The 21,249-nt window shown below is 43.4% G+C and overlaps 1 protein-coding gene across 1 annotated transcript in view; it reads right to left on the reverse strand.

Moving 5' to 3' along the window:
* The window catches only part of HAUS1 (HAUS augmin like complex subunit 1), a 545,328-nt gene that overhangs the window by 468,512 nt on the left and 55,567 nt on the right, over positions 1-21,249 (reverse strand). The window lies entirely within an intron of this gene.

Here is a 21,249-nt window from a genome sequence, read left to right on the forward strand (position 1 = left end):
CCATAAACAAACTATACAATAGAAGGAGGAAGCTACTACATGATAGAGCAAAATCCCAAAAAGGGAAGGCATCTCTGATCAGTGTTAGCAAAAAACTACGGGCACTCATAAAATCGTCTAAGGCCAGCTTTGAGAGAAAAACTGCACAGGACACTAAGGATAGTCATAAGGCTTTCTTTAGTTATGTTAGGAACTTGGGTGGGAATTCCCACATATGCTCAGAATTGGCCCAAAATGACAAAAAAATACACCTAACCCACAGACATTGCCAACATCTTAGCTAAAAGGTTCAGTGCAAACCCCCCCCCTCCCCACGAAAAGGGCAAATATCTATCCCAGCAGAGTGCTGCCCCCTGACATCTCAGATGCTCAGGTAAGAGCCGCCCTCTCCAAAGCAAAAAACACAGCATCAATGGGACCAGACGGTGTCCCGGGCTGCATCCTGCATGAACTCCAAGAAGAGCTAAACCCAAACATAAAACTACTGTTCAATCTCAGCCTTACCACAGGATATGTACCCAAAGAGTGGCGTACATCAACAGTGGTACCTCTCCACAAAGGTGGTGCCTCAAAGGATCCTGGAAACTATCGCCCCATAAGCCTGACTAGCTTGGTCTGCAAAGCTATGGAAAGGATCATCATGGACCTCATAAAAAAAGATATTGGGGACCTACAGACACTGGATCTTACCCAGTTCAGCTTTGTTAAGGGCAGATCCTGCCTCTTAAACCTGGTCGATTTCTTTGAAACAGTTACCAAGGCCATTGACGAGGGGACAGTGGTCCACACAGCCTACCTGGACCTCGCAAAAGCCTTCGATACAATACCCCACTCGGGCATTATAGATAAGCTCACCAGCTTAAATATAAACCCCTATGTCACTAGATGGGTTGCAAACTGGCTCAAGGACAGAACCCACATGGTTAGAATTGCTGGAGCCATGTCAGACTCCAAACCAATTACAAGTGGTGTCCCAAAAGGCTCAGTCCTGGGACCTCTCCTGTTCGGTATATATTTCTCGGAGGTACAGGCCAACATGGAAGGACTGTGGCTGACCAAGTTCGCAGATGACTGCAAACTGGGCGCTATAATTGACTCTCCAGCCAACACAAGCATCCTCCAAAAGGGCCTCATAGAAACAGACAACTGGTGCCAGAGCCATGGCCTCAAGCTAAATGCCAAAAAGTGTATTGTCATCCCCTTTGGCAAAAACAAAGTGCCCACAAATTACCACATAGGTGGTAATCCATTAAGTACGGAAGAAGTAATTAGGGACCTGGGGACCCAAGTTGATGGCAATCTCTCATTTGACAACCACATGGCCAAAGAGGTTAGAAAAACATTTTATATACCCCACCTAATCATGAAGGGATTCACATCTAGATCAGGGGAGGCCATCATACCTCTTTACTCATCCCTCATCAGGCCCATAATTGAGTGCAATGCCCCTTTTGGGATGTACCTTACCAGACACCTGCAACAACTGGAAAGACCCCAAAAGTACCTCACCAAGAGGATCAAAGGGCTCAAACAGATGCCATATGCTGCCCGGTTAAAGAAACTCCAGCTCTACTCAGTGGCATACCGCCTGCTCAGAGGCGATCTGTGCCTGACGTATAAAGCCATGTCCAACACGGAATTAATGGACATGCTGCACCTCAAAAAATCCAAATCCCATCGAGCTACGCGCTCGAGAGACTTGAACCTCAGCACTGAAATAAATAGGACATGCTGGAGGGACAGATTCATAACCCAGAGGCTCCCTTCACTCTGGAATAAAATCCCAGTCAAGGTTAGGCAAAGTCCCTCATTGACTCTCTTCAATAGGAATCTTGATGAGTGGATGGGGGATAGTAGGTTTACCCCGGGTATCACTTGTGTGTCACTGTTAGACAGAGGCACAGTATACTTAACCTCGAAAAAGGGCATAGCAAAATTAATTTAAAATGGGTGGCGAAAGCCAAACACACTCTGGCTAGGCTTATAAATGCCCTACGGCAGATAGCCTAGTATGAACCTATGAACCTAAATATCATCCAAAGCCAAGAATAACATTAAGGAATTTTTCAGACATATCTGCAGTCTTAAGGGCAACACCCAACAATATGCAGAATTAGTTGTAGATGGTAATATAGAAAATTTACTGACTAAGAAATTTATCTCAAATTTCACCTCGCCATCATCCCCCAGTTCTCCCCAAGAAATACCCTCCACCACTCCACCGCTAATTATCACCAAAGAACAGGTTGCCGCTGCACTCTCTAAAGCCAAAAATGTGGCTTCATTGGGGCCTGGCAATACAACAGGCTGCAAACAGCTTAAAATCAGAACTTATCAAGCCCATTAGGATCTCTAACCACAGCCTCCGTACTGACCCGGGAAATTACAGACCCATAAGTTTGACTAGTCTTAAAAATAATCACAGACTTGATAAATAATGACAGGAAACTTCCAAATATTGGACTTGACCCAAGGTCATGCCTATTGAACCTGGTGGATTTCTTTGAGAAAGTCACTAAGGCCATGGAAGAGGGTAAAACGGTACACATCACCTACCTCGACTTGGCCATGGCATTTGACACAATTCCCCACAAGAGAATTATAAATAAACTCACAAAACTGGGTATAAATCCCCAAGTCACCAGAGGGATAGCCAATTGTCTCATGGACTGGACACGTGGTTAAAGTGGGTGAATCCAGATCCAACATGAGGCCTGTTACTAGTGGTGTGCCACCGGGCTCAGTACTGGGACCACTCCTGTTCATAATATACTTCTCTGAAGTCAAGGCTAATGTGGAAGGCCTCAGGATGACAAAGACTGCAAGCTGGGAGCAAACACTGAATCCCTCAACAATGTAGATACATCTTTCAATAAAGTCTACCTCATACAAGTAATTGGTGCATGGCCTAAAACTAAATGCAAAAAAATGCATCATCATACACTTTGGGAAGTCAAACACCCCTGCAAATTACATCAATAGCACACCCCTAAGAGCAGACACAGAAGTAAGCAGATAGCAGCCTGAAATATGACTGCCATGTGACCACAGTGGTGAGAAGCTCTTTTATGTGGCACAACTTATAAGTAAAGGTATGGATCCAGATCCAAGGAAATTACAGTCCTGCTGTATTCAGCCTTCATTAGACCGATAACAGAGTACAATGAGCCATTTACCGTGTACTTGAATAGGCACTTACAACCGGTGGAGCAGCATCAGAGGTTCCTTACAAAGAAATTACAGGGTGTAAACATGTCCCATGCGGATAGACTCAAAGCTCTATCCCACTCCATCTCCCACAGACTATTAAGGGGTGTCCTACAGCCCTGCTGGAGCTACTACACATCAGCAAGTCAAACAGAATTGAAGGTCACCCAACCTAGGGATCTAAATTTAGTAACTCAAACAAAACATGCTGGAGAGACAGCTGTGCGTCTTCAGGGATTGCCCCTTCTTTGGAACAGGCTACCTATTCTCATTAAAAAGAGCCTTTCCTCTGGCCCTCTTCAAATACAGTTTGGATCAATGGATGGGGAAATCGCAAATTCACACCTGTGGTAGTGCCTATGCCCCCTATGGAAAGGGGCATTTTGTAAGATACTCGAGGCATAGGCACAAACCCATGCCATCCTCTCGCCCCTGGGAGCCACAGACAGAGTAAAATCAGGTTATATTGGCTAAGCTTGTAACGGCTCTTAAGCCATTAGCCTAGTAATCTCCTATGAATAAGTCAATCAGCAGGGTGGAGAGACTGACTGTGTCAAAGGCCCACATAAAATCAATGAAGACTGCACCAATGAGGTGTCTTATCCATGCTGCAGAGACTGTCGTTGGTTACCGCCACAGAGCAGTCAGAGTACCTCTCCCAGCCCAGACTAAATGCTTTTATTAGAAGCAAGCAAAGTTTTTGGAGGTAGGTGATGAATTGCTCACTAAAGTTTTTTCTAGGATTTTTCCCCTTGTGAGCAGGATTGAGATTAATCAGAAATAACTGATGCTAGTTGATTTGAGAATTCTTGGCACTGGTTTGACACCTACAGATTTCCAAACGGAGGACACTTTCCTTGTTGTTAGTCAAAGGTTTTATACATGGGTTCAAGGGGTGAATAGGAATTTTCTGCAGTAGTATATGAACCATGGGCAGACTGTCTGAGCAAGTAGGATTTTGCTCCAACAGTAGGGCTATCTTTTTTGCAGTTTTTCTGCGGAAGTAAAATGCTACATTGTATTCCTGTGTATTGCTGGAGAAGCCATAACACAGTTTAAACTTTTTACTTTCCCCGATGAAAATATAAAACAGCGACACAAACAGAAAAAAATAAATATTTACCACCAGCCCAAGAAGAATTTGCAATTTTAAAATGTTGGTTCTTTACACAGTGCTAAGGCCTACACAGACTACAGTGCAAACTGATCTGAAAAACACAGCCAAACCCTGCATGTTTGGTGAGCTGCAGGATTCTCTATTAATAGTCAAAATAATTTGTGCTACAGGAAATAAAAAAAATAAATAAATAAAAAAGGTCACGTTATTCAAAGAAACAGTCTGACCTTATCAAAAGCAGTGGATTTGTGCAAACCAAGTGAAATAAGTACACAGTTAAAGCATTAATTGATGAAAAGAACTGTGTAAAATACAATGAGATTATATGAGAGTAAACAAGCCAAAAGTAAGAATGCGAAAAAGGCAACGAGGCAGCATACAGTGACAAGGAAAGGATCCAAAATAAAGGCCACAAGAAACAATGTATCATTAAGAGTCAGGTTTGTGGTAGGTGTGACTAAGTATGACAGGAAATCTTACTAAACTCAATCTTGCAGAATCAGTGCTACAGAAGAAACATTTGCTTTGCTACGTAAAGATCAAATCAAATACATTCAAAAAAATCTGCAAGAAATTGAAAAATATATATATAAAAAACTGTTGGTACTTTAAATGTGAAACAACCGGATACTACGAAGTCTTGACAATTTATCTGAAGCAGTGCAGGTTTGATTGTTCCAAAGTAACTGAGAATTGCTAGAAGGAAGGTACGTTCTAAACAAGGTATTGGTGCAGAGTAAAACATTTTGTCAGGAGATAGCTTCTCAATTTCTGGTTCTGCCTGGCACTAAAAAGAGAGAGCTGTCTGTACATTGTGAACCTGTTCTGGCCAAGAGGAGCACCATAAACTGTTGGCATATCAATAAAATATGATAGCTGAACTTGAGGAGTGATTTCTGACCCAGGAATTGTAGTTTAGTGGCAGTTTGGGGAGTTTTCCCACCCCCTTCAACTTTTTGGTTTAAAAGCCTGCGTTTGCACTTGTTTAAGCTCTGCTCAGTGGCGCCGAACGGAGGTAAACCATTACTGGTGCCAGAAAGTCTGCTCTTCAGTTTTTACCTTAGATCTTGCTAGTTCTTTCTCTCTTGCACTTCAAATAGCCTAATCGCCTTGCACTTCAGCAGGTTTTTGTAGCAATTATAGCAGCACTCCCAAGAGCCATCAACACTAGATGTTCATCAAAGAAATAGCTCCAGTACTTAATAGTTATGACCACCCCGCCTGACATGATTAAAGGACAGTTCCCTGTCCTTTCTCCTATCAACCTGGTGCACTTGGGCATTTTAAGGCAGTGTAGCAACTGCCTCATGTACACAGACAACCCTCTCTTCTTACCACCCAACAGTCAGACTTGAGAGAGATGCACTTGTATCACCAAACTGGAAGCTATACATCACTCCAGCCAAGACCAGACTAGCTGGTCAAGAGGAGAAGGTCAACACCTGCACCACACCCATGGAACACACAGCCCTCCAGAACACCCACCATCACAGCTTTCACATAAACAAACCACACGCCCATCTTCGTAGAGGCACTCAACAGAAATTTACCCAAACAGCAGAAACCTCCATGACAGAAAAGTACAGTTTTGTACCTACCATAAATGTAGATGTTCGAAGATCCACATTGCTGCAGTCCTTACATATGGGTAGTCCGCTGTCCTCGGTCGGCCTGAATACCAAAGTATTAGGCTGACGTCGGTCAAGGGCGCTCAGAACTGACATCAGAGCGTCAGGGTATAAGAGCGCATGACCGACGTCATATCCTCAGTCTTTTCTTGCCCCAGATGTCAGAAGGCCCTAAAAAGAAAGCCCACAGCCAAAAACAGAATGCTTCCCAAAAACAAAATATGTACAAATCACAGCTACCACCCAAAACCATACAACCATTCCAAACTATAGAGGGGAAGGAGGGAGGGTTAATTGGACTGCAGCAATGTGGATCTTCGAACATCTACATTTACGGTAGGTACAAAACTGTACTATGTTCTTCATCTCACATTGCTGCAGTCCTTACATATGGGTAGAATCCCAAAGCAGAGGTAAAGGGAGGTTGGCAACATCATAAAGCATTAGGAGCTGCCAAAATGCCCTGTAATATTGCAGTGGCAAATCCAGCCCTAGATTTAGAATAAAGAGGAAGGTGTTAATGTTTAGAAAAAGTATGCACTGAACTCCAAGTAGCTGCTTCCAAAATATCTTTAGTAGCCACCCCCCTTAAAAAGGCTGTAGAGGTAGCAGTAGCCCTAGTGGAATGAGGCCTGATTCCAGCGGAATCTCCTTACCATGATGGGAATAACAGAAAGCAATGCAAAAACCAATCCACTTAGAAATAGTTTGTTTAGAAACAGGCTTTCCCTGAGAACCCAATGCAAAAGAAACAAACAACTGCTGAGACTGTCTGAACCCTTTAGTTCTGCTCAAATAATAACGCAACTGCCTGTGAATATCCAAAGTGTGCAAAATCTTCTCCCCTTTGTTTTGGGGATCTGCATAAAAAGTAGGCAAATGAATAGTTTGGTTCAAGGCCACACTAGAAACCACCTTAGGCATAAAAGTAGGATTAGTACGTAAAGATACCCTATCCTTATGAAAAATTAGGAAGGGTTCAACTGCCATAAGGGCCTGTAATTCAGAAACCCTTCTTGCAGACGTGATGGCCAACAAAAAAGCAGTCTTCTAGGACAAAAACTTCAATTCTGCAGTAGCTGCAGGCTCAAAAGGAGGTAAAGTAAGTTTTTCCAACACAAAATTGAGATCCCAGGCAGGAGTAGGAGCTCTACGTGGGGGTCTTATGTTCTTTGCCCCTCTAAGAAATTGCTTAAACAAAGGATGAGAGAACAAAGGAGGGTCACAGTCATAGTGAGCAGAAATGGCTGCAGCATGAACCTTTATAGAGGAGAAAGACAAACCCTTGTCTAATAAATCTGTAAGGTATTGAAGAGAAACACTTAAAATCAGGCTTGGAAACATCAAAGTCCTTTGCTTTGCTCCAAACAAAAAACCTCCTCCATTTATCAGCGTAAACTTTCCTTGTACTAGGCCTTCTGGCCTCCAAAATAACATTTAAAACTTGTTGTGGAAGCTGAGACCCTCCAGGGTCTAGAATAGAATATGCCAGGCTGTTAGATGCAGGGACTGAATCCTGACATTGAGGAAATGATTGCCCTCCTGTGACAAAAGGTGCGGAATCGAAGGCAAAGGCCATGGAGGCTCCTGTACTAAACTTCTCAGCAGAGGGTACCAGTGCTGTCGAGGCCAATCTGGAGCTATCAGAATCATGGATGGCTTGTCTTGTCTGGCCTTCAAGAGTACCTTTGGGAGGAGAGGCAGAGGTGGAAAGGCATAGACGTGAAGATTGCTCCAACTGAAGGATAGAGCATCCACCTTCCAAGCTGTGGGATGAAACATTTTGTGCAAAACTTTGGCAACTGGAAATTTAGTGGAGAAGCGAACAGATCTATGTCTGGAGTTCCCCATAACACTGTCAACCTTCGAAATACATGAGGATCCAATTTCCACTCGTGGGGATCCACTATCTGTCTGCTCAACACATCTGCTAAGGAGTTCTGTGCTCCTGGTAGAAACCTTGCCTGAAGATTGAGGTGTAAACTGAGAGCAGTCTCCCACAAAATCATCGCTTGTCTGCAAAGAGGGTATGAATGTGTTCCCCCTTGCTTGTTGATGTACCACATGACAGTTGTGTTGTCTGTTTGAATCAACACTTGCCCTGGGTGAAGTAAATCTTTGAAAGCCATCAATGCAAATTGGACTGCTAACATCTCCTTCAAGTTGATATGCAAATGTTGAAGTCTGGCAGGCCACGTGTCTTGAACCCATTTTCCATTGAGATGTGCTCCACAAGCCTTGTCCGAGGCATCTGTCGTTAGAATCTGACTCGCCTCTGGTCGGGTCACAGAGAGTCCCTTGTTTAGGTGACATTCCTGAGCCCACCACAAAAATTCCTTTTGAATGCAAGGTATTACTTGAATGACAGTGTCCAGATCTTGGCAGTGTTGTGTCCATACATTCTTGAGATACCATTGGAGCTTCCTCATATGCAGTTTGGCATTGGGAAGCACCAGGATACAAGATGCCATGAACCCCAAGGCTTGAAGGACTGTCCTTGCAGTCAGCCTGGACCGTAGAGACAATTGATGGAAGTAAAGAGTAAGGTTCTTTTGTTTGTCCGGGGTCAAAAAAGCCATCTGGGAAGCTGTATTCAGTCTCACACCCAGAAAGCACATTTCCTGAGAGGGTACTAGACTGGACTTTGTTTCGTTCACAGAATACCCTAGGCACCTTAACACTGCCATCACATACTGTAGATGATGAAGAAGTTCATACTTGTCTTGAGCAAGAATCAGGCAATCGTCCAAATAAGGATAAATTTGTATTCCTCTCAACCTGAAGAAGGCTATCACTGGAGCCAGAACCTTTGTGAACACCCTGGGCGCAGTAGATAAGCCAAAGGGCAATGCAGAGAACTGATAATGTAAAGTCCCAGCCAGAACGCAGGTACCTCCTGCAACTGGGCCTGATAGGAACATGAAGATAAGCCTCTTTGAGATCCAGAGTTATCATCCAGTGATCTTTGCCCAACAGAGGTAAAAGCTGTTGCAACGTCAACATTTTGAACTTTGGAATGTCCAGGAATGTGTTGAGGATAGATAAATCCAAAATCGGTCTCCACGTGTTCCCTTTCTTTGGTACTAGAAACAGGCGAGAATAAAACCTAGGCCCACTTCTGACAGAGGGACCGGCTGTATGGCTCCCATTTGAAGAAGTAAAGAAATCTGCTTGTAAGCCTCTACCCTTTGTTGAGGAGGAACGTCTGGCATACCTTTGTAAGGTGGCAATGTATGGAAATAAAACTTGTAGCCTCGGTTTATAATGTCCAATACCCATTTGTCCTGGGTGACTAAAAGCCAGTTTTGCTTGAAGAGTGCTAACTTTCCTCCCAAAGGAGCTGCCAGGCAAGAAGAATCTGGCAGCTGAAAATGCAGGTCATTGGGCCTGTTTACGAAAGGACTGGCCCCTGCCCTCACCTGAAGATTGTGCAGGTGAACTCCACGTTCTAGGCCTGAAAGTACTCTGAGCTCTGCCCCTACCACGTCTAGATCTACCTCTAGACTGAGAATCAGAAGAAGGATACGTCCACCCCTTAGTAGGCCAATTCCTACTAAACTTTGGAGGCTGCACCTGCAAGAAGTCTTTAACAGTCTGCATAGACTTAGCCTTGTCTTCCATCTTTTTCAAGACCGACTCCACAGGGGGACCAAATAAAACTTCAGACTGTAAAGGAGCATCCAAAATTCTAGTTTTAACATGCTCTGACAAATTCTGATCCTTAAGCCAGGCGTGCCTGCGAAGAACTGAACCAGTGGCAGCCACCCTGGAAGAAGCCTGTAAAGCATCAAAACCACACTGCAAAGAATGCTTACCCACCTGTTCAGAGACATGTACCAAATCCTGTAATTCCTTACACTCAATGCCTTCTGCCAAAGCATCCACTTTAGATTTTAGTTGAGTAAGGAAGAAATTCTGATACTTTAACATATGAAACTGGCAATTCAAAGCCCTCATTGCTAAAGTAGAAGAGGTATACACCTTTTTACCCCATCTATCCAAAGCTCTAGCCTCTTTATCCATAGGAACTGGATTCTTTACAACAGAATCCCTGACACCCTTACGTCCCTGGCTAATAGTTTCTGGGTCTGCCCTAGGACTCTTATACAGATATTTATGAGCCTCAGGTACTCTGTAATACCTGTCCGGTTTAACTGGCGCAGGAGGCAAAGAATCTGGATTAAGGGAAGCCTCAGAGAAAACATCTTGCACAACATCCAAAACAGGAGGTATAGCCAAGGGCCTATGTTGTGGTAAAAACAAGAACTCCCTAAGCCTCTTCCGTGAATCAGAGAAATCCTGACCTTCCCATTTAAAATGCTCCCTCATAGAATGAAGTGTTTCTGAGAAGGAAAAATCTTCTGGAGGAGAAGCAGAAGGAGTGGAATCCTCTGCATCAGAATAAGTAGGAAAATCCTGAATGTCTTCAGCCGAAGACTCTGAATCATCTGAGGCCTGTTCCAAACTCTCCACCTCTGGCTCCACTCTGGGCCTCTTATCAGGAGGGGGCATAGAACCTCTTATCAAAGTAATTAAATCTTCTGCCATTTTAAGCATGTGCTTTTTAGGCACAGAACCTGCAGAACTAGGACTGACACTAGGGAAAGGTAAACTAGCCCTGCCTTTGGAAGAAGCCTTAGAAACAGAAGGAGAAGGCCTAATCCCCTTAGGTAAGGAAGGGAGAACAGTAACCTGAGAGGCCCCCTCAGCCTGACCTGCCTCCTGAGAGGCCACATCTTGCAAAATCAAAGTCTCCTCCTGAGACTCAACTGAAACCTCGGCCGGATCCACAGATTCCCCCGTAGTTCCTAAAGAGCCGGCGTCCGGAACGGACGACTCATCCTGTCTGGGTTTTAAAGATTTGTCTTTGCGCTTCTTCGCGGTAGCGGGCGTCGGAGGATCCGACGGCATATTATAATTACACCGCTTACCGAAGACAAGCCTAGCGCAATCTAACCTACGCTTGATGGTGCGCTTATTAAACTTAGCACAAAAGCGACACCCGACTACGTCGTGCTCAGGTCCCAAACAAGGAATACAAAGAGAGTGATAATCCCTATGTGGTATCTGTTTCCCACAAGAAATACAATTATTCACTTTTTCTGACATCCGGAATTAACTGAGGCAAGAAAAAACAAAAATATTCCCCAACGGGGTACTTAGCCCAACTTGGATTCGGTCTGAAACTCAGAATACGAAAATTTCAGAACGCCGAACGGCACTTGCAATGCTGCTTCTGCATCGGACCATGCGGCAAAAAAGACTGAGGATATGACGTCGGTCATGCGCTCTTATACCCTGACGCTCTGATGTCAGTTCTGAGCGGCCTTGACCGACGTCAGCCTAATACTTTGGTATTCGGTCCGACCGAGGACAGCGGACTACCCATATGTAAGGACTGCAGCAATGTGAGATGAAGAACATCGCACTCTACCACCACAGCACAAACCACAGGACACATAGCTCACCTCCACAGTGTGCCCCTCAACCTAAGCCCCTAAGGCTAAACACCTTGTCCAATATACTAATCAGAGGTGACTCAATAGTGAGACACCCAGATGTCCCACTCACTAGGTTGAATACGGAGAAGGTAACAGTCAGCTGTCTATCAGGTGCCAGAATCAGACACACAACACACACACTCAGGTCACTCCAAAAGTACAAGTATGGCTCTGTCATTGTCCATATGGGTGTGAATGACCCGAGACCCACCTCCCTAGACTACATGAAGAGAGACATTGTGGAGCTCTCTAATTACGTAGCCCAGGCAGGTGTGACACTAGCCCTGAGCAGTACCCTACAGTCACCCAGAATGATACAGCAGTACAAACAAAAAAATGATCGACTTCAACAATGGGCTAAGTTTCTGGTGTCATTCTAAGGGGATCCAGTATCTGTCTGCTTGGGATGACATGATTGTCAGACCTTGATGCTTTGCCAGAGATGGTCTGCATCGGTCACCCCTGGGTTTCCGGGTACTGGCTAAGGCTCTTACCACTCCTATAGTGCCTTTTTTAGGTGGTGTTCCAAAGACCAAAATTACCACAGTAACAGCTATAAATAAATGCAATCTCAGGGTCATGCTGCCCAATGCTAGACATTTAAATCTCAAGATGCACTCGCTCGAAGCACTCCTCAAAATGGAGATCAACAACATTTGTGCTGTAACGGAGACCTGGTTTAAAGTGGTTGAAAGCACCCCTGCGCTACCAGGTTACAACTCATTCCACACCTTTCAGCCACAAAACATGGAACAAAGCTCCAAAGGCGGTGGTGTCTCCATATTCACACAGGATATGCACACCTCCAGACTAGTAGCCCAGCATAATGCATCCGAGGTGCTTCAGGTGCAACTAACATTGGGTAAGACTGTGGATCCATGTCAAAGCCTGTTGTAGGTCTCCAACCTAAGCACCCTGGAATCTATCAAGGTCCAACCCAACATTCTCATACAAGGAGACTTCAACTACCCATCCATCTACTGGGAAAACTACTCAAGCACCAATGCACTGGCCCAATGCTTCCTGAAATTTATCAGTTCCAATGCAACATCCTTGACCTGGTTATTACCAACATGGGCAACCATTGCTCTACACCAATATAGTCAATTCCTCCCTGGTTAGACTGGACCAAAAACTAATCACCATGGAAAACAACATCTCACCCACACTCCCCTGCAATGGTATCCACCATGAAAAACTTCCCCAAAGCTGACTCTGGACTCCTAAAAAAACAGAGGTGGCTAACTTCACAGCACCCATGCCAATGGACAATAGATGCATGACTGCCAAATAATACACCAACGCACGAATACGTACATAAATGCATGGCACTAGCCATACCCAACAGAATCAAGATGCTCTCCTCCAAAAAAAAAAGGAAGCCAGTCTGGTGGTCCCCTGCTATTAATAAACTCTACAACTGAAGGAAGAAACTGTTGCAGAAAAAGGTGAAGTCGCAATATTGGAACAATTCCCTTATTAGCCAAAACAAAAACTTGAGATCCCTCATCAAAACCTCCAAAGCCATCTATGAAGGCAGAATTGCGGCAGACACTAAAAACAACCACAAAGCCTTCTTCAGTTGCATCAAAAATCTCAATGGCAATACCCAGATTTGCTCTGAGGTACTGCACAATGGTATCTCCTATACTGAGCCAACAAATATTACCAGGTCTATATTACCACATCGAATGGTGATAAGTTCTAACACTCTTTGTTCGAACCCAAATGTCCGAAAACCCTAAAGAGCGAACTCGTGAAACAGTGATTTTTTTTCCCGGGGGGGGGGGGGGGACAACTTTAAAACAAACTGAAGTGGGGCGCTTGGCTTCCCTGGGGAAAAAAAATATGATGTTCCATAACGTCACAATTTAGGGCTTTCAGACTTTTTGGTTCAAACAAATGGCATTCAAACTTATCACCATTCGATATGGTGATATAGATCCAATATTACCAACATACTGGCAGACAAATTCAGTGCCAACTTTACCCCTCTCTACCCCCCCTAATGGACCAATCTCTATACCAGAAGAATGCCAGGCACTCTACATTACTGCAGCACAGGTTAAAGCTGCTAAGGCCAAGAATACAGCTTCCATGGGACCCAGCAATATCCCTAGCTGTGTTCTACATAAATTACAAAAGTGAACTGGCACCACATCTGTGTGCTCTGTTCACTCACAGCCTTACCTATGGCTTTATCCCTATCGAATGGCACACTGCTACAATCATCCCTCTCCCTGGAAATTATCATCCCATTAGCCTGACAAGTCTGATATGCAAGGCTATGGAGCGCATCATCATGGACCTAATTAACAAGGATATAGGAAATCTCCAAACTCTAGATCTCACTCAATTTGGTATTGTGAAAGTTAGATCATGCCTGCTCAACCTGGTTGCCTTCTCTGAGTCAGTCACCAGAGCGGTGGATTAAGATAAGGCAGTTCATACAGCCTACTTCGATCTGGCCAAGGCCTTTGATACCATTTCTCAGTCAGGAATTATTGATAAACTCACCAAACTAGACATCAACCCCTATATCGTTAGGTGGGTTGCAAATTGGCTCACAGATAAAACACACAGTGTGAAAGTAGCGGACTCCAAGTCAGACTGTTGACCAGTCACGAGTGCAGTTCCACAGGGATCAGTCCTGGGTCCTCTCCTGTTTGGCATCTACTTCTCAGATGTCCAGGTCAACACGGAGGGACTCTGGCTCACCAAATTTGAAGACAACTGCAAGCCGAGAGCCATTATTAACTCCCCAAGTGATGCAGACATCCTACAGAAAGGCCTCACCGAGACCAATGACTGGTGTCGAAACCCTGGCCTTAAGCTTAATGCCAAAAAATTGGTAGTCATCCCCTTTGGGAAAAACTCAGTACCCACTAATTACCACATCGATGGGAGCCCACTGAACACTGAAGGCACTATAAGAGATCTGGGTACACAGGTTGACAGCAACCTCTCCTTCAACCACCACATTGCCATTGTGGTCAGAAACGTCTTCTATGTGGCACATCTCATTACCAAGGGATTTACATCCAGGAAGAAAGAGGCAGTTTCTCTCCACTCTTCCCTCAGACCAATCATAGATGTACCTCACTAGACAACACCTGCAACAGCTGGAGAGGCCACAAAAAGAACCTCACAAAGAGGATCCTAGGCCTTAAACATGTCCTACATGGACAGACTCAAAAACTCCAGCTATTCTCTCTCATATCGTCTACTAAAAGGCGATCTCTGCTTGACTTACAAAGCCATGTCTGACCAAGCTCTGTTAGAAATCCTACATCTAAAGAAACCCCAAACCCTCCATACCACATGCTCCAGAGACCTCAACCTCATTACCACAATCAACAGAACATGCTGGAGGGACACGTTCATAATCCAGAGACTGCCATGCTCTGGAATAGACTTCCCATACCACACTAGCCCTGTTCAAGAGAGATCTTGATGAGTGAATAGGAAATAAAGTTCACCCTGGGGATCACTCCAGTGACTCTACTTGATAGAGGCACTGGGAACTAATGATGGGCAGCACAATGCCAGGGCACTTCTATGAGCTAGGCTTGTAAAGGCCCCAGGGCCAAAACATGCACTTTTTTCCCCAAATGTATCAACTGTCATCCCATCCTTGTCAGAAGGGAAGGATTAGAATTCATAAAATGCCTGCCAGCAGCTAGATTAACTAAAGCTACAGCTGCTGGATCATGTCTGGGATGAATGTTTTGAAATTTGAAAGACTGAGGAACCTTATACATTCTATCTGCTTTCTTAGGTGAGGCAAGCTGGCTACCAGGGAAACCACAGGCAGTGATATACACATCATCCAATGCTCATAACACTGGGGGAATGGGAAGAGGTTCTGGAAATTCCAGTTTTAACATTTTATATTATTTTATGAGAAAATGAGAAAGCTCATGATTCTCCCACTGAAAACACTGGCATATACTGGAAAGTCTCAGAGAAAGAAAGTTCTTCACATGAACATTCATATAATGTTCTGCTTGGAGTCTGAAACAGAACTCTCTGAAGAAAAACCTGCATCTGTCCCATCACATTCCTCTTGAATCTCTTAGGATGAATCCCCTTTTCTCTTACCAGAAAGCACACAATAAGGGTCGATAACCTGTATAAGACCTTAGGCAAGACAAGTATTCCTGTCCAGTGAAACTGAAGCAGAAGGCATACAGTTTTTCTGCTGTTACACCCCCCCCCCCGAGAAGAAAGTTTGGACAGTGTTTTAATGGCAGCTGCATCTTCCTCAGGAATAGGCACAACATTTTGGCTAAACAGGGTCACCTTCCCTGCCCCTTCTCCCAACACTGACAAAAGTGACACTCTGTTGCTCACTGGGAGGACACCAAAAGCCACAGAGGTCGTGGCTAACCCCTGGTGCATAGTGGGTGTATAGGCAGCACTACAAGGAACCAAGGAAAAAAGAAGTGGTCTGAGGAACCAGCTTTGGCCAAAGCAGAGCCAACGATCTGCAGCAAAATGTTACCTTGCTGTACTGGCAAAGGCTGTTTAGTTCACTTTTTCTTTGTGTGGTTGGAAGAAGGGCCAATAGTGTGACAGTTTGTTCCATGTTCAAGGCGAAAATGGTGCGTCTTTCCAGGTGAAGCTAAGCAGCATAAGCCAGTAAAAGTTCATAAGTAGTATGAAGAGGAGGAAGGAAAAATAAAAACAGTAAAAAAGCACTCTAATATACTTCACCATCCCCAAAAGTAATTTAAACAGTTTCCCCACAGAAGAAAAACATTTTTAGAATATTTACATCAACTTTTAAATTGTCCAAAAACAACAAAACGAAGATAGGGACTCCAGGAACCACAAAGAGACAATGTGTTAAACACATTGTCTCTTTGTGGTTCCTGGAGTCCCTATCTTCGTTTTGTTGTTTTTGGAACTTTTAAATTGTCAAACACAAATGTGTGCTCTCATTTAGTCACATGATAGTCAAAAACACACATTCCTAGCTTAAAACATACTTTCCCAAATGGAACAGTAAATTTAAACATTAAAAATATGTGGTAAGTTCCCCCAAAGGGAACTTATCTACCCCACAATGGAACAGCACAAGCCGATCTTCGAAAGCCCATATAGGAGAACTCTCTTCAGAGGCAGGAAAGTTCTAAAGGGCTTGCGCTCAAACCTGTCTGAGTTGACTAATGGCCTGGGTGCAGGGAAAGTGCCTTGAAGCTTTGGAAGCTGGCCAGCTGTTATAGCTTATGCGGAAAACAATAAGCACAGCTTCAGGTACTGCAGCAATGATGAATATGAAGACCATCTGTACTATGTTCATCATTCCCACTGCTACAGTAGCCTATTCGTAGAATACCATCACTTATTTAACCTGGAAGGAGGAAGAATATGGATCCAGGAACTGGTGGAGAATGTTTAGATCCAGGACTGGCTTTGTTAGGACCAAGAATCCAGTATGTAACTCCTTGTACAGCTCCATACAGAGGACAACATCACTATCCCCTGAAAGTTTCTAAAATCCACCTTTTTCCAATATGCCAAAGACGACAAAGCCTACAGAGAGTATACCTTAATACTGCCTGGAAATTATCATGGACGGTATCGCAAAAGGCAAAAGCCAAGAATAACCAAACTGGATATCGGTGCGACAAGAGTTGTCCTTTCTTAGTCCCAGTATAAGAAATAAATAGACTGGCTTTTCTAAAGGACTTGGTTCTGACACGTCAGTACCCGAGCTGCCTGCGCACAGAGTATGTGAAATCCTCTCTCCACAGTTCTGAGGTTTTGAACAGAACACTGGAAGTGGAAAATTGATAGCCTAATTCAAATAAACTCTGAAACAAAGTTCGGCATGAGTGAGGGATTTTTTTTCCCAGACACCTTATCCTAAATACAGACCAGATAGGGTATATCCACTAAGATAGATTGCAATCCGGGTACTGACATTGCAGATGTCAGAACAAATGCAAGAACAGTTTTGCACATAATGAATCTTAAACACACTAACACGTGCAGTGTGTAGGTTCAAATGGAAATGTGGTTAAGATCTCCAACAGAAAGTTAAGATCCCAAGAAGGAGCTATCTGATTGCAATGTGATTTCAGGTGAAGCACTCCTATCAGAAACAATTTTGATAAAAATATTGAGGAAAGAGAACGCTCTATGGGCAGACATACTATATTGGCCACAAGATGTACATTATAGTAGTATAAAGGCTAGAAACTCAAATATTGGAGCACCAGTGGTACAATCCCAGATGGTGTCCATCAAGTAACCAGAGCTCTAACTAGAAAAGTCTTGCACATCAATATAAGATCTTCTAGTAGCAGGATTTCCTGCTTCCTTTAGTACCTACTGCAAATGCTCCAAAAAAAGAGTGCCTAAATACATAATTAGAATCCAGGCAGATAATTAAAGATGTTCTACAATGGGGTACATCAAACCCTGCCTGTCCTGTGTGAGTAGATCCAGATTTTGAAGAAGCTTTTGGTAATTGCCCTTGGACTATTCCATAAAAAGGAAGAAACAGTATTGGGGATGGCACACCAGTTAATGTAATGTATTTACCTTAAATACACAAGATACAGTGTTTGATTCACACCTTTGGTCAGTGGTTATTGGCAAGGCATGTAATAGTCTGCAGACCAATTGCCTAGCATTTACCTATGAACATCAGCCTGGGCCAGGAGGAGGCCACCACAAAATTTATTTTTAAGTGGGTCCTTTTGAATCTTCAGAATCATCATGGACATTAGTGGAAGGGTAGAAAGCATAAAGAAAATTCCCTTGCAAGGGAATAACAAAAGCATGTATTGCCTGTTTTGAAGAGAGGCTACCAGCTCTCTCTGAGGTGCCCTCCAGAACTGGATTAATATCTGAAGTCCCCTCATTCAAATTATTTGTGAGTGTCTGTCCTGGACCTGTTCAGTCTGTCTGCCACTATGTTTTGCTCTGATAGAAAGTAATGTGCTTGGGGGTTAACAATTGCTGAAGAGCTAACACCCAAGCAAAAACAGCCAGCCTGGTAAAGGGGTCTGACACTGTGCTTTCAGCTTGTTGATGTACCATATCATATGATGTGTGTTGGTATGCCCAAAAATACACAAGCTTTAAACCTTAACCCTCATAGGAAATGTCTCCCAAGGGACTCTGAGTAGACTTTTGATACAGAATGATTCGGAGATTAAGGAGAACAATGTGAGAGAGAGAGAGAGAGAGAGAGAGAGAGAGAGAGAGAGAAAAGCTGGAATTTGCTTATATTTGTTGTAAGTAGACTACGTGTGACTCAGCCACAGAAGTTCAGAGATCTTCAGGTCACGTTTCCATAAATCTTCCCCGTCTCCGAGAAGGCTTTGTGGTACCAGAACCATTCTGGAATATAAACCTTCACCACTTGGAAAAAAAAATGGTACTGGTTCTATGACTCCTAGTGTAAGCAAAGCTGAATGCCCACAGAAAAAATATGTTTGGTTTGGGGGTTGGGGAGGAACTTTCCTGAAAGGAGGTTTTTGCATCGAGTTCCAACTCTTCTCCTCCTGAAATGCCTTTAACCCCGTGAGCCTGTGACAATCCATTGCCAAAGGGGAATGAGCAGAGTCAGTTGTAGGGACAGGTTTCAAGAGATAGAGGCAGGAGATTAGGATTAAAAAAGATGGCATACCATCATAGCCATCCTAAGGTTGTAAACCATTACTTTATTGGAAAGGTTCCTAATAGTTACTGTTTGCATCCTACTATCTCCAGTCATTTCTTATGCATAACAGAGGATTTGGGAGATTCAAAAGAGATGCCCGAAAAATGTTAGAAACTCCCTAAATTAATTTCAGTCTTTCATCCAATTGTTTGTGGACCTGAGTAGAAGAGCCAAATAAAACTTTTTCATATAAAGCTGAACTCTTACCTATAAAATCATATACGGAGGTATCCCTCCTCAAACAGAAGTAGAAGCAAGGAATCTAGACACAGCCTCTGCACAATTATACAAAACTTTAAGGCATGTTTAGCTACTAGAGACATGTCAAAAATCTGTCTCCACACCTTCCCCTATATATCAAAAGGATAAGGCTTGGAAGATAACCTACCTGCTTCTATGAGGAGTGTAGATTGTGAATCAGGGTCGAGATAAGCATTAAAATTTACCTCCTCCAAGACTGGCACAGAAGGAGGAAAAAGTGTGGGACAAATCCACTTAACACATATAAAACATCTCAGTGCACAAGTTCCCAGAAAGCCACCAAATTTATCCTGGTAATAATTGGAGAGGGGAAATCACCTCCCAAATGAGGTTGTGAGGACCAGATTGCCTCCCAAAGAGAACTGGGATCCAAAATCTGTAGGATACGAAGCCCTGTCTCTGTCCATAGCACATTCATCTGATTAACAGGTACTGAAGGTTATGCACCAGACTGATGACTGCAACAGCTATTTAGCCAAAGGAAAAAGATAAATAAATCTTTTCTTACAGATACCATGCCAACAGATGAAGTCGGTATTGTCTCTGACCTTCCAATAAGACTCTTTCCCTGGTCACATCCAGCAGCATCCCCTTACAAAACTGTCCCAGTAAAGACTGTTCTCCTATGCCTGGACTAAGACACTGGAAACAACTGAAGAGAATGTAGTTGACCCCCAGTTCATAGTGGAGTAAAGAACTGCACCAGACAAAGCCAGAGAAGTGACGGAGTGGTCCGAGGAACAACAAATAGCCACTGCGAATGCACCTACCATTGTCAGTCCCATATATTTTGCCTATGTAGACAGCAAGGGCTCTCAAGTTATTTTTTTCTTTCTAGTTACTGGAGAAGTCAGACTAACAGGAGTGGTGTAAGTATCCTTGCTGTGACACAGGAGGATGCTTCAGATGCATTTAGGATCACTGGAACAAGTCAGTCAGAAGTTAAGATGTTCAAAGTTTACACAAATAGTGCACTTATCCTTAGCCCTGAAGAAAAAAAGTCTCCCGGTACACTCTAATGCACAAGCAGCCACGAAAATACTGTCAGAAACCCTTTAAAAATAAAATGAGTCTGACAAATAAACTGCAGGTTAAGTTGTCACCTTGGGAACACTAAAAACACATGCCTAGTGAATGCACTAGCAGTACATTAAAATCCTGCAGAATCCCTTATAAGCAAAAGTAGTCGGACAGAAACACATGGCAGGTAAGTTGTTACAGCATGAACACAAGTCTTACATAGCGTGTAAAAACAGAGTCAACACTCAAAGATCCAAATGGCAGGTAACTTGTCACAGTGTGAACACAAGCAGTGCAGTAAAATCCTAACGGTACTCCCTCAGAAGCAAAAAATAATCTGACAAAAAAATGGTCACCAAACTGTCAGTGTTAACATAAGCACTAAACACACTGTTGTCTCTGCCCAAATAACAAAACGCCCCACACAAACTTCTATGAAAAAATATAAAGTTTGCCTAAGCAGTACATTTTCACATCAAATAAAGGCCCAGCACTAGCAGAGAATCAATGAAGTGGTTTCAGACAGGAAACGGGTGGAAGTTCAGTGTTCATAAGATACACGTTCAAAGCCTAAAAAGGCCTTCTAACAGCTTGCCACCAACAGAAGTTGGATCAAACATGCTCTCCCCAAACCAATCATCCAGATTATTTTTAAATATAACCAACATCTCTGCACACCTGATGCCATACGGCAATACATTCCACCATAAAAACAGCTGTGGGATGAAAACATCTATAACAATTCATTTTATCCCCAAATCATTTTCAAACAAATAAATTGCTATTTCTTGTTTCATGCTTATGTCTTAAAACATTAAGCTCTACACAAGCAACAAA

Source organism: Protopterus annectens, chromosome 1.part1 (genome assembly GCF_019279795.1).
Source record: "Protopterus annectens isolate FY-2018-M chromosome 1.part1, PAN1.0, whole genome shotgun sequence".
In the NCBI taxonomy this organism is placed as follows: Eukaryota; Metazoa; Chordata; order Ceratodontiformes; family Protopteridae; genus Protopterus; species Protopterus annectens.